The 10000-nt window shown below is 54.9% G+C and overlaps 1 non-coding gene across 1 annotated transcript; it reads right to left on the reverse strand.

Annotated features, from left to right (window-relative positions):
* Window positions 1-797: 797 nt before the first annotated feature.
* Window positions 798-2636, reverse strand: LOC145656835 (18S ribosomal RNA). The gene has a single exon (XR_014122428.1). It is a non-coding gene; the product is annotated as an 18S ribosomal RNA (ribosomal RNA).
* Window positions 2637-10000: the final 7364 nt, after the last annotated feature.

Here is a 10000-nt window from a genome sequence, read left to right on the forward strand (position 1 = left end):
CCCCGTCTGCGAGTGTTGAAACGGGCGCGGGGTTGCGCTTTGCCCACACGCCCCACGTGGCAGACGAGTCAGTCTTTGAACCGCGGCCCTCCGCGCCCGCCCCGTCCGACCCCTCGAAAGGGGTGGAACTCACGTAGCGTGGGCCAAGCCCTAGGTACCTGCCGGGGGTCCCCCTGAGACTCCTTTCTGAGAGAGAGAAGCAGGGGAACCGGCTGCGCCACCCACCACCACCACGCCCCAGGACGCCGGTGGGCGGACGAACACAGGAAGGGCCATGGCCTGCCCCACGAGGAGCAGCGCTCGCAACCCCCCCCGGAAAGTCCGCTCGTCAGCGAGCAAGGGGACGGGGATGAATGACAAGGACAACAAAATAGGAAAACCCCTCGCGGTGGACGGAGGCAGCGGCCGTGCGAGCGAGAGGGAGGGCGCGGGACGGACCCGTACGACCCGCTCGACTCGCAGGCGCTTCTCCTGCCGGCAAGGTGAGGGGAAACCGGCCTTCGCCCGACGAGCGGGGACGCCGAGTTTTTTGAACGACGCGTCTCTCGCGCTGGAACCCAGAGAATACCGGGGCCTGCGGGGGGGGGGTGCTGAAGGACGACGCGGAGGAAGAGGCGGAGGACGAGGAAGGGGTGGGAGGGACTAGGCTCCTCCTTTATGCCTTCTGTCCAGCCTGACCTGCAAGCGACCACGTGTAACAGCAACCCCGAAGACCCTTTCGACCCTGGGCCCCGACGCGGGGGGACGGCGAAGTCGAGGGGGTCGGGAGAGGAGGCACGCCGGACAGCGTTACCCGTTAATGATCCTTTCGCAGGTTCACCTACGAAAACCTTGTTACGACTTTTACTTCCTCTAGATAGTCAAGTTTGATCGACTTCTCGGCGCTCCGCCAAGGCCCGCGAGGAGCCCCGGCGGGGCCGATCCGAGGACCTCACTAAACCATCCGATCGGTAGTAGCGACGGGCGGTGTGTACAAAGGGCAGGGACTTAATCAACGCGAGCTTATGACCCGCGCTTACTGGGAATTCCTCGTTCATGGGGAATAATTGCAATCCCCAGTCCCCATCACGAATGGGGTTCAGCGGATTACCCGCACCTCTCGGTGTAGGGTAGGCACACGCTGATCCAACCATTGTGGCGCGCGTGCAGCCCCGGACATCTAAGGGCATCACAGACCTGTTATTGCTCCATCTCGCGTGGCTGAACGCCACTTGTCCCTCTAAGAAGTTTGACGCCGACCGCGGAGGGCCGCGTAACTATTTAGCATGCCGGAGTCTCGTTCGTTATCGGAATTAACCAGACAAATCGCTCCACCAACTAAGAACGGCCATGCACCACCACCCACAGAATCGAGAAAGAGCTATCAATCTGTCAATCCTTTCCGTGTCCGGGCCGGGTGAGGTTTCCCGTGTTGAGTCAAATTAAGCCGCAGGCTCCACTCCTGGTGGTGCCCTTCCGTCAATTCCTTTAAGTTTCAGCTTTGCAACCATACTCCCCCCGGAACCCACAGACTCGTGGTTTCCCTCACGCTGCCCGGCGGGTCATGGGAATAACGCCGCCGGATCGCGGGTCGGCATAGTTTACGGTCGGAACTACGACGGTATCTGATCGTCTTCGAACCTCCGACTTTCGTTCTTGATTAATGAAAACATTCTTGGCAAATGCTTTCGCTTTCGTCCGTCTTGCGCCGGTCCAAGAATTTCACCTCTAGCGGCGCAATACGAATGCCCCCGGCCGTCCCTCTTAATCATGGCCCTGGTTCAGGAAACCCACAAAATAGAACCGGAGTCCTATTCCATTATTCCTAGCTCAGGTATTCAGGCGAGAAGCGGGCCCGCTTTGAACACTCTAATTTTTTCAAAGTAAACGCTCCGAGCCCCGTCCGGACACCCAGCCAAGGGCATCCGGGGGGCACCGGGAGACAGGGTCTGAGACAGGCGGTGGCACGCCTCGCGGCGGACCGCCAGCCCACTCCCGACATCCAACTACGAGCTTTTTAACTGCAGCAACTTTAATATACGCTATTGGAGCTGGAATTACCGCGGCTGCTGGCACCAGACTTGCCCTCCAATGGGTCCTCACCCATGGGTTTAGGATACGCTCATTCCGATTACAGGGCCTCGAAAGAGACCTGTATCGTTATTTTTCGTCACTACCTCCCCGTGTCGGGAATGGGTAATTTGCGCGCCTGCTGCCTTCCTTGGATGTGGTAGCCGTTTCTCAGGCTCCCTCTCCGGAATCGAACCCTGATTCCCCGTTACCCGTGGTCACCATGGTAGCCGACTATGGTACCATCGAAAGTTGATAGGGCAGACATTCGAATGAGACGTCGCCGCCGCGGAGGGCGCGCGATCGGCCCGAGGTTATCTAGAGTCACCAAAGCGGCCGGGGGGCCCGAGCCCCCCGGATGGGTTTTGGGTCTGATAAATGCACGCATCCCCCGAAGGGTCAGCGCTCGTTTGCATGTATTAGCTCTAGAATTACCACAGTTATCCGAGTAACGTGTGGAGCGATCAAAGGAACCATAACTGATTTAATGAGCCATTCGCAGTTTCACTGTACCGGCCGTGTGCACTTAGACCTGCATGGCTTAATCTTTGAGACAAGCATATGTTACTGGCAGGATCAACCAGGTAGTTTGCACCGTGGTCTGGGATGAACCACGAGTGACATCCGCCTCCCCTTCCGGGGGCTAGGAAGCAGCGGGTTGTAAGTGCGTGCGCCGTCAGGTCCAGACGCCATACAGGGCTACCCAGGACAGCTTCCGCGGCCAGTGTAAACGTGCTCGCGCACCGCCCTCTGGCCTTCGGACGCCGACCTCTCACCTTGATGCAAAGCTGTCCCATCCGGTCATGCCCGCACCGTACCCCGTCCACCTCCTCCGGAGGTGCGGACGGCCGACTCCAGGTGCTTTCGGCGTTCCCTCTCTTCACGCCGTTTTGATTTTCGTGGGCCGCTGGTGGGGGGACAAGGGAAAGACCTCGTCGAATTCCCTCCCCCCTAGCCTCGCTCAACCTACGTTTCGTGATGTAACCAAGAAGAGTGATTCGTGGGCCCAGGTAGGTTTGAAGAGGAGGCCAACAAAGCAGGGCACTCCCTTCCTCCCAAACCACAGACACCAGTATAGGACAACTGAGTAGACAGACTGGCCGTCTGAGTCTCCCCCAGAGAGTTCTGGGATGGGTTACAAATAACCCCCACCCCCCATCAGAGGCTTGACCCGCTAGAACCAGGGAGGATCTGTCAAAACCGCTCTCCACATCAGAAGTTCTGGATCAGCCGGGGCTGGTCGGCAGACGTCCACCTAAGGCCGTGGCCTAACCCCGTGTGGGGGGATAGCGCTCGCACCCGTACACGTGGACACCCGCTCGTCAAATGGCTGGCTCCTCACTTACCGTAGGGGGAATGGTTTGCCTACCCCTGGCGGGTCTGGTACTCCACTCTACCAAACAAGGAAGCAACACACCAATAGACCCCTGCAACACCGGGCAGCTTTGGGCAGTGTCACTACACTCCTCCTTGTTCTTCACGTTCCTTCCGTGGTGATTTTTTTTTTTTTTTCGTGGCCATTGCCGTGCATGGCTTCCCCATCGCTTTGCATGCTCTCCATTGCCTCGTGCTGCTTCACCATTGGTCTCACCTGGAGACCGAAGCCGCTCTCCCAGTAACCCGATGGTACCTGGCCAGAAAACCCCGTGCCCGATTTCATCTAGGACAAGGGCCAAACCACAGACCGTGCCCGTCCAGGGTCAACCCCTGGTCGGACAGGCCTGGTGGGTCGATACCATGGATGTGGCAGGCCGACGAGAATCCACTGGTACATTTACAAACACGCCCACCCTGGTGGCATGGCTGTACGACCCATCGTCGAAGCACGCTGCGGCGGACTGAGCCATTGGATCCAGTTGCCTGGGCGTACACTCAGCCCAACAGACGCACTCGGGTCGGGGAGAGCAAAGCAGACTGTGTGCCTGGATGTGCCCACTTCCATAGGGGAATCGGCATGATGGTTCACTTAACCCGAGGAGGGCTCCCCTCGCGGGATAAGCACCCCCCTCGGGGGATGGGGGGGGGGGGGGGCATCCAGAGCACACCACTTTCCGGTAGGGGACAGGCGTTTGATCATGTGTCCGAGGGAGAGCTCCCCTTGCCGGCCGAACACCCCTCGGACTCCCCTTGGGCTTCCAGAGAACGCCACTGGATGAATTTAGTGCTTGGACCCCATTGATTCTCTTTGCTCTCCCATATACCCGACGGGACCTATTTGCAAAACCCCGTGCCAACCAGACCTCCAGGAAGGGGGCTGGCGGCTAACCATGCCCAGCAGGGTGCACCCTGGTCGGACACTTTGGGAGGGTCGAGAGCCTGGAAGTGCCACCCGGGGGAGTAATTCTGATTTCCGTTTTAATGCACTCAGGGACAGCCCGAGGACCTCTGTAGTGCACCTGAGGCGGACTGAGCCGTCGGGTCCAGGGGTCTGGAGTTCGGAACCTCCAGGGTTCACCTGGCTGTTCTCTTAGCCCGGCAGGGTGCACCCTGGTCGGACACTTTGGGAGGGTCGAGAGCCTGGATGTGCCACCCCGACGAGTAATGAGTTTTCCCTTCGTATCTCTTCCGGACCAGGTCCGATTCGCACGAAACTCGCTGGGCATGGCCAGGAGCGCCCCCTGCTGCCCACGCCACCGTCCCCGCGCTTCTACTCCCGAGGGCCGAGGAGACAGCGAAGCGTGGGTCGGGTCGCCTGCTTCCAGGGTCTCCCTGGTACTCTCCAGTCTCCCGAGTCCATCGGGTCCGACCTCGTATTTTTAGCCCAGACGGGGAATGAGAAAGGGGCCCCCGACCGCCCGAGGGCGGGCGCTCGCTTCTCAGCCTAGGAACGTCCGATTCCCACGAAACTTTTACGCCAGACGTTCCTGGCAGCGAGCGCGTTCAAAGGTGACCCGCGCTGCTTCTCTCCTCCCAAGGGCCGAAGAGATATTCGTCTTCAAACCCGACCGGCCCTGTGTTTGCCGCCCCGGCGGTTTTAAAAAATCATAGCGTAAAAACGGTGGGTGCGCTTCGCCTGCCGCTTGGACAGCGTTAAACGGCAGCCCCGGCTCTTTCCAAAGGGCCCTCAACCGACTTTCTGCTCCCAAGGAGCCCAGAGATATGAAACCGATAAATCAAAACCCCGTGCCAACCAGACCTCCAGGAAGGGGGCTGGCGGCTAACCATGCCCGGCAGGGTGCACCCTGGTCGGACGCTTTGGGAGGGTCGAGAGCCTGGATGTGCCACCCCGACGAGTAATGAGTTTTCCCTTCGTATCTCTTCCGGACCAGGTCCGATTCGCACGAAACTCGCTGGGCATGGCCAGGAGCGCCCCCTGCTGCCCACGCCACCGTCCCCGCGCTTCTACTCCCGAGGGCCGAGGAGACAGCGAAGCGTGGGTCGGGTCGCCTGCTTCCAGGGTCTCCCTGGTACTCTCCAGTCTCCCGAGTCCATCGGGTCCGACCTCGTATTTTTAGCCCAGACGGGGAATGAGAAAGGGGCCCCCGACCGCCCGAGGGCGGGCGCTCGCTTCTCAGCCTAGGAACGTCCGATTCCCACGAAACTTTTACGCCAGACGTTCCTGGCAGCGAGCGCGTTCAAAGGTGACCCGCGCTGCTTCTCTCCTCCCAAGGGCCGAAGAGATATTCGTCTTCAAACCCGACCGGCCCTGTGTTTGCCGCCCCGGCGGTTTTAAAAAATCATAGCGTAAAAACGGTGGGTGCGCTTCGCCTGCCGCTTGGACAGCGTTAAACGGCAGCCCCGGCTCTTTCCAAAGGGCCCTCAACCGACTTTCTGCTCCCAAGGAGCCCAGAGATATGAAACCGATAAATCAAAACCCCGTGCCAACCAGACCTCCAGGAAGGGGGCTGGCGGCTAACCATGCCCGGCAGGGTGCACCCTGGTCGGACGCTTTGGGAGGGTCGAGAGCCTGGATGTGCCACCCCGACGAGTAATGAGTTTTCCCTTCGTATCTCTTCCGGACCAGGTCCGATTCGCACGAAACTCGCTGGGCATGGCCAGGAGCGCCCCCTGCTGCCCAGGCCTGGCTCTGGGCCTGGGCACACTTCATTCACTTTGTACCTTTAAATCATACTACTACTACTACTACTACCACCAGAATTCCAGGGCCAAGAGGTCACACAGTCATGCACAGCAAAGTAGCTCTGGGCCTGGGCACACTTCAAGCACTTTGTGCCTTTAAATCATACTACTACTACTACTACTACTACTACTACTACTACTACCAGACTTCCAGGCCCAAGAGTTCAAACACATTCATGCCCAGCAAAGTAGCTCTGGGCCTGGGCACACTTCATTCACTTTGTGCCTTTAAATCATACTACTACTACCACCAGACTTCCAGGGCCAAGAGGTCAACCACAGTCATGCACAGCAAAGTAGCTCTGGGCCTGGGCACACTTCAAGATGTTTGACCCTTTATATAAGCCTAGAAATAGACTTCCAGGCCCAAGAGTTCAAACACATTCATGCCCAGCAAAGTAGCTCTGGGCCTGGGCACACTTCAATCACTTTGTGCCTTTAAATCATACTACTACTACCACCAGACTTCCAGGCCCAAGAGGTCAAACACAGTCATGCCCAGCAAAGTAGCTCTGGGCCTGGGCACACTTCAATCACTTTGTGCCTTTAAATCATACTACTACTACCACCAGACTTCCAGGCCCTGGAGGTCACACCTTCATGCCTAGCAAGGTTGCTTTACACCTGCGCACACTTCAGACCGTTTCACTCTTTTAATCCTTCAAAGTACCACATTTCCAGACCCAAGAGGTCACAGAATCATGCCCAGCAAAGTAGCTCTGGGCCTGGGCACACTTCAATCACTTTGTGCCTTTAAATCATACTACTACTACCAGACTTCCAGGCCCCAGAGGTCAAACACAGTCATGCCCAGCAAAGTAGCTCTGGGCCTGGGCACACTTCAAGAAGTTTGACTCTTTATATAAGCCTAGAAATAGACTTCCAGAGCCAAGAGGTCAAACACAGTCATGCACAGCAAAGTAGCTCTGGGCCTGGGCACACTTCATTCACTTTGTACCTTTAAATCATACTACTACTACCAGACTTCCAGGCCCAAGAGTTCAAACACATTCATGCCCAGCAAAGTAGCTCTGGGCCTGGGCACACTTCAATCACTTTGTGTCTTTAAATCATACTACTACTACCAGACTTCCAGGCCCCAGAGGTCAAACACAGTCATGCCCAGCAAAGTAGCTCTGGGCCTGGGCACACTTCAAGAAGTTTGACCCTTTATATAAGCCTAGAAATAGACTTTCAGGCCCAAGAGGTCAAACACAGTCATGCCCAGCAAAGTAGCTGTGGGCCTGGGCACACTTCATTCACTTTGTACCTTTAAATCATACTACTACTACTACTACTACTACTACTACTACTACTACTACTACTACCAGACTTCCAGGCCCAAGAGGTCAAACACAGTCATGCCCAGCAAAGTAGCTCTGGGCCTGGGCACACTTCAAGAAGTTTGACCCTTTATATAAGCCTAGAAATAGACTTCCAGGCCCAAGAGTTCAAACACATTCATGCCCAGCAAAGTAGCTCTGGGCCTGGGCACACTTCAATCACTTTGTGCCTTTAAATCATACTACTACTACCAGACTTCCAGGCCCCAGAGGTCAAACACAGTCATGCCCAGCAAAGTAGCTCTGGGCCTGGGCACACTTCAAGAAGTTTGACCCTTTATATAAGCCTAGAAATAGACTTCCAGAGCCAAGAGGTCAAACACAGTCATGCCCAGCAAAGTAGCTCTGGGCCTGGGCACACTTCAATCACTTTGTGCCTTTAAATCATACTACTACTACCACCAGACTTCCAGGCCCAAGAGGTCAAACACAGTCATGCCCAGCAAAGTAGCTCTGGGCCTGGGCACACTTCAATCACTTTGTGCCTTTAAATCATACTACTACTACCACCAGACTTCCAGGCCCTGGAGGTCACACCTTCATGCCTAGCAAGGTTGCTTTACACCTGCGCACACTTCAGACCGTTTCACTCTTTTAATCCTTCAAAGTACCACATTTCCAGACCCAAGAGGTCACAGAATCATGCCCAGCAAAGTAGCTCTGGGCCTGGGCACACTTCAATCACTTTGTGCCTTTAAATCATACTACTACTACCAGACTTCCAGGCCCCAGAGGTCAAACACAGTCATGCCCAGCAAAGTAGCTCTGGGCCTGGGCACACTTCAAGAAGTTTGACCCTTTATATAAGCCTAGAAATAGACTTCCAGAGCCAAGAGGTCAAACACAGTCATGCACAGCAAAGTAGCTCTGGGCCTGGGCACACTTCATTCACTTTGTACCTTTAAATCATACTACTACTACCAGACTTCCAGGCCCAAGAGTTCAAACACATTCATGCCCAGCAAAGTAGCTCTGGGCCTGGGCACACTTCAATCACTTTGTGTCTTTAAATCATACTACTACTACCAGACTTCCAGGCCCCAGAGGTCAAACACAGTCATGCCCAGCAAAGTAGCTCTGGGCCTGGGCACACTTCAAGAAGTTTGACCCTTTATATAAGCCTAGAAATAGACTTTCAGGCCCAAGAGGTCAAACACAGTCATGCCCAGCAAAGTAGCTGTGGGCCTGGGCACACTTCATTCACTTTGTACCTTTAAATCATACTACTACTACTACTACTACTACTACTACTACTACTACTACTACTACCAGACTTCCAGGCCCAAGAGGTCAAACACAGTCATGCCCAGCAAAGTAGCTCTGGGCCTGGGCACACTTCAAGAAGTTTGACCCTTTATATAAGCCTAGAAATAGACTTCCAGGCCCAAGAGTTCAAACACATTCATGCCCAGCAAAGTAGCTCTGGGCCTGGGCACACTTCAATCACTTTGTGCCTTTAAATCATACTACTACTACCAGACTTCCAGGCCCCAGAGGTCAAACACAGTCATGCCCAGCAAAGTAGCTCTGGGCCTGGGCACACTTCAAGAAGTTTGACCCTTTATATAAGCCTAGAAATAGACTTCCAGAGCCAAGAGGTCAAACACAGTCATGCCCAGCAAAGTAGCTCTGGGCCTGGGCACACTTCATTCACTTTGTACCTTTAAATCATACTACTACTACCAGACTTCCAGGCCCAAGACGTCAAACACAGTCATGCCCAGCAAAGTAGCTCTGGGCCTGGGCACACTTCATTCACTTTGTACCTTTAAATCATACTACTACTACTACTACTACTACTACTACTACTACTACTACCAGACTTCCAGGCCCAAGAGGTCAAACACAGTCATGCCCAGCAAAGTAGCTCTGGGCCTGGGCACACTTCAATCACTTTGTGCCTTTAAATCATACTACTACTACCAGACTTCCAGGCCCCAGAGGTCAAACACAGTCATGCCCAGCAAAGTAGCTCTGGGCCTGGGCACACTTCAAGAAGTTTGACCCTTTATATAAGCCTAGAAATAGACTTCCAGAGCCAAGAGGTCAAACACAGTCATGCCCAGCAAAGTAGCTCTGGGCCTGGGCACACTTCATTCACTTTGTACCTTTAAATCATACTACTACTACCAGACTTCCAGGCCCAAGACGTCAAACACAGTCATGCCCAGCAAAGTAGCTCTGGGCCTGGGCACACTTCATTCACTTTGTACCTTTAAATCATACTACTACTACTACTACTACTACTACTACTACTACTACTACTACTACCAGACTTCCAGGCCCAAGAGTTCAAACACATTCATGCCCAGCAAAGTAGCTCTGGGCCTGGGCACACTTCAATCACTTTGTGCCTTTAAATCATACTACTACTACCACCAGACTTCCAGGCCCAAGAGGTCAAACACAGTCATGCCCAGCAAAGTAGCTCTGGGCCTGGGCACACTTCAATCACTTTGTGCCTTTAAATCATACTACTACTACCAGACTTCCAGGCCCAAGAGTTCAAACACATTCATGCCCAGCAA

Source organism: Electrophorus electricus, unplaced genomic scaffold (assembly GCF_041902795.1).
Source record: "Electrophorus electricus isolate QZ-2024a unplaced genomic scaffold, ASM4190279v1 Scaffold93, whole genome shotgun sequence".
NCBI lineage: Eukaryota > Metazoa > Chordata > Actinopteri > Gymnotiformes > Gymnotidae > Electrophorus > Electrophorus electricus.